Source organism: Otolemur garnettii, unplaced genomic scaffold (genome assembly GCF_000181295.1).
Source record: "Otolemur garnettii isolate 467f Iridium unplaced genomic scaffold, OtoGar3 scaffold00154, whole genome shotgun sequence".
In the NCBI taxonomy this organism is placed as follows: domain Eukaryota; kingdom Metazoa; phylum Chordata; class Mammalia; order Primates; family Galagidae; genus Otolemur; species Otolemur garnettii.
Window position 1 is genome coordinate 1,022,845 of NW_003852549.1, and position 3,902 is coordinate 1,026,746.

General features: G+C 35.4%; 1 non-coding gene across 1 annotated transcript; it reads right to left on the reverse strand.

Moving 5' to 3' along the window:
• Positions 1-3,417: 3,417 nt before the first annotated feature.
• LOC111728397 lies at positions 3,418-3,554 on the reverse strand. Its single transcript, XR_002775706.1, has one exon. It is a non-coding gene; the product is annotated as a U4 spliceosomal RNA (small nuclear RNA).
• Positions 3,555-3,902: the final 348 nt, after the last annotated feature.

Sequence of the window (3,902 nt, forward strand, 5' to 3'; positions counted from 1 at the left end):
CAACACATTCTGTTTGCTGCACGTCTATCTTGCTTTTTTCTTATCACTGCTAATGTGTGACTTAGGGTGGGGACGGCATGCTGTACTTCTTTCAGTACTCAGGGTCAGCTATGATTCTTGGCTTTTGCCCAGATTATTCTGTCCTCATTTCCTAACTCTTTTAACCTTATCCTGACTCTTTTAACCTAATCGTCTATCCTACATGTATGGTTACAGATTTGGTAACATTGAGCTGCTTAATTGACAACAGTCTTCATGTTTAAATTAAATCAAAGAAAAAGGCATATATACATCTAGGAATATTATTCAAATGTATCAGAATGATATACAACTTGCCATATTTAATTATGAATAAATGTAAATTGAGTTTTTAAAATCCCTTCTTAGTATTTTCTCTAGAGAGGTGTGAGGTATTTATTCTGCTGTTGTTGTTGGTTGTTTTATGTTTGGCTGCCTGGAGACGCAGAGAGTTGCTACTGACTTGAAAGTAAACAGTACCTGACAGGGATTGGTATGCCCTGAAAAAGCAACTGTGCTTTGTGTCCCTTATCAATATGTAAAATAGCCAGTCCAAATGGGAGTTTCTGATCATTTTGCACGGCAACTTTAAGGGTAAAACTTTACATGACCTCATGATGAGCTTGTATTAAACTGTAGCTCGGGTTTTCTGCTCAAGGTCTTTGCACATCATATCTATATGCTACCGTGGCTTATCAAGAGGAAACTAATCCTGTGACTATGTCAAGATCAGTGTTGCTATTTCTGTTGGGGATCATGTTACCATAGTAATATATTCCCTGTGGCTTAGAAAAGATTTATTTTCCTTAAGTTCTATTTTTACTTTATTCAAAATGAAGTAGAGATAAAAATCATAAAAATGGTTTTCCTGTTGCCTTCAGATTTAATGGCAGTTTTAGGCAGAAGGATAAAGGTAATCAGCACATGTCTCATTTTAACAACTTTCATTTATATACTGTGTGCTGGCCTCTCAGGACCGCCTCGTCATGAGAATGACCATGATAATAGAAATGAGTTCCTGTGTATATTTTATGTTCCTTTTTGAGGTATGTTTTTTCTGCAAGGGGGCAGGGTCAACTCCATTCCTCAAAATTTGATCCAAATGTCAAGACTGATGATGTCACACATCAAGATGGTCTAGAAATTTAAAAATAAGGATTTCTCTGGACAGCAGGGTAGACTCCCAGGAATGTTGAAAAGTAGCTTGAGAGATCAGCACAAGAAAAACCTGCCTTAGGATTTTGTTGTTAGAGTTCTTGGCCCAGGTGAGTGATCTCCCACAAGGATTTGAGTGTCCTACCAGTGCCAGGGGAGGGAGGGTTTGCCAGCTCTCCAGCTGGATTGTCTAGATGTGATGTAAGACAGGGAAAAAAGAACTGGGCCTTGAAAACTGTTAGTGGCAAATGTCAAAAAAAGAGCCCTACTATGCTTTATTTTACCTAAGCACATTACAAAGACATAGATGAAAAATATATACATGTATATATGTATGTGTGTATATGTATAACATGAGTACAGATATCAGTAAAAGCAAATGAAAATTTGTGCTTGCTGAAGATTACATGCTCTATATTGGCATGGCTACAGTGGAACTGTCGTGTGGGCTACTGTTCTGTAGCAACAGAGACAACAGGTGAGGTGTGACCTAAGTTTTAGCAACAGTTTCTCCTTTCTACTCTTCTTTTTTTCTGCTTTGCCTTTCTTTTTCTTGGTGGAATTTTTGAACTGGAGGTAGTGAGACTTCTTAGGTCATGGAGCATTATGGGCAAATGAAAGTTTAAGGTTTTTCCCTTGGTCTATTTAATTATTCTTTTTAAAAATTCACTATGCACAGCATTCTTCTTTCTGTAGAAACTCAGCTGATTGTAAATATAACTGTATGTGTAGTAGAAAAAATGTATAATGTTTTGTTTTTTTGTGTGTGTACATTATGAATTTATAGAAATAATATTTTGCTATAGACATGTATTTTTACTCAATATCACATTTTAAAATCTATCTTTGTAGGTGGATGCAATTTAGTTTGTTACTTCTGACTGCTACATGATATTCAGTCTTACACTTACAAAACACCCCAGACTTCCATTCCCTTAGTGTTAGATGACTGGGAGTCTCTTCTCTAGCCTTTTCTCTTTCTATGATGTCCTGGGCTACCATTCTGTCTCCAGACCCTCACTTGAAAGTAAACATATGTTTTTCCTCCAAGGCTTATGTGTGTGTACATGTGCTACATCTGGCATCTTTCTACCTCTTTCTTTTGCCTCAGTGACATCTTTAAGGTAAGTTCCCATAAAAGAGACACTGGTCTATTTTTGCTTTTTATGTATATATTTTTGCATTCAAAGCACTATGAAGCACTTAATTTTATTTGTTTCTCATAATTCAGTAAGTCAAGTACTATGATTAACTATATTATATTGCTAAGGCAACTAAACTCTTGGTGAAGCTAAGTTAAAGTAAGTCCTAGGTGAGTGGATTCTGGAGTAAAACTAAAGTCTTACAGTTTTTTTAACACTGCCTTTAATTAGTCCAAATAAGCCTTTACCAACCAATTATAACAAATGGGCCCAGACCAGAACAAACTTTTTAGAATGGTCAATGTTGCTTAGTAGTATCCAGGACAAGTTCTGCTAGGAAATAGAATGTGATAAATTTCTATAGTATAGAAATTCATTCTTAAACTTCTTGAGTTTGACTTGGCATAAATGTCAGGCCTATCATACCACAACAAAGTGTCTACATATGATTTACTGATAACTACAGGGTATTATCCTACCACAGGGTAGCATCAGGTTCTGAGAACCTCAACTAAATTTCCTGTAGTAATTTGCTATATCTCTTATTTTTATATAGGAATCTCTAGATATAGCATTTAATCAGAATTAGGTGTCATTCAGTATGACAGTTCCTCAATGCTGTTCATATAGATGGAACTTGTTATTGATATTGGCTCAGGGATCCAGAAACGTGGAAAGTATTGTTTCAGTCTCTAACTTACTGTGTAACCTTATAAACCTAATTTTATTTCACTAAACCTCATCTGAAATTAGAGTGCTAGAATAGATGATTTTTCAGATTCCTTCCAACTTGAAATTCTATAGCTATAATATACTGTTAATTTAAATGTGATAACAACTCTCAAATATTCCTCTTAGGAAGGAACTGAAACAAATTATTTATATCTTCATGCATGTTGGTATAAGATAGAAGTATCAGTGATTTATTATTTTGACAAATTTTTATAAATACTTGTGCCTTATAGATGTCTATCAATATGTATTACTGTATAACAATTTATTAGGTAAGATAAGTAATTATGATGATAGGATTTTTTGAGATGATAGGTTACTTCTCTACAGGTTAAAGCAACTCTTTTTTTCTTTTAAATTTAAAATTCAGTCTCCATAGAGACTGTCAAAAATTGCCAGTGCCAACTATATTTCAAATCATTGTGGGTATTGGGAAAAGTTTTCAATTAGCAATAATCATGCCTCGTATAAACCTCATTGGCTATGATACTACCACTACACAAAGCTAAAGCAACACTTTCTGATATTGAGAGAAGGGAATAAAAATTGCATGTCCAAGGATAGTTTTTTAATAACAGGAAACAAACAAAAGCCAATAGTGAAAAAGTTTCACAAAAGTCTCCATGCTGGAGTGGAAGAAGCAAGATTGGTATTGATTTGCCATCTGTGAGGTGAGATTCTTTCAGCTGGTTGTGTGACTGAGAATGGGGTCTCCCCTCGAGCCTCCGAGGAAGAAAGACCTGACCTTATACATTATACCAGTCCTTTCACCAAGGCCATTCTTGCTTTTAAACCCTGGATTCCCACAGACAATCATGGACAACAGAGAGCAGGACTGAGAAATTCAACACATAT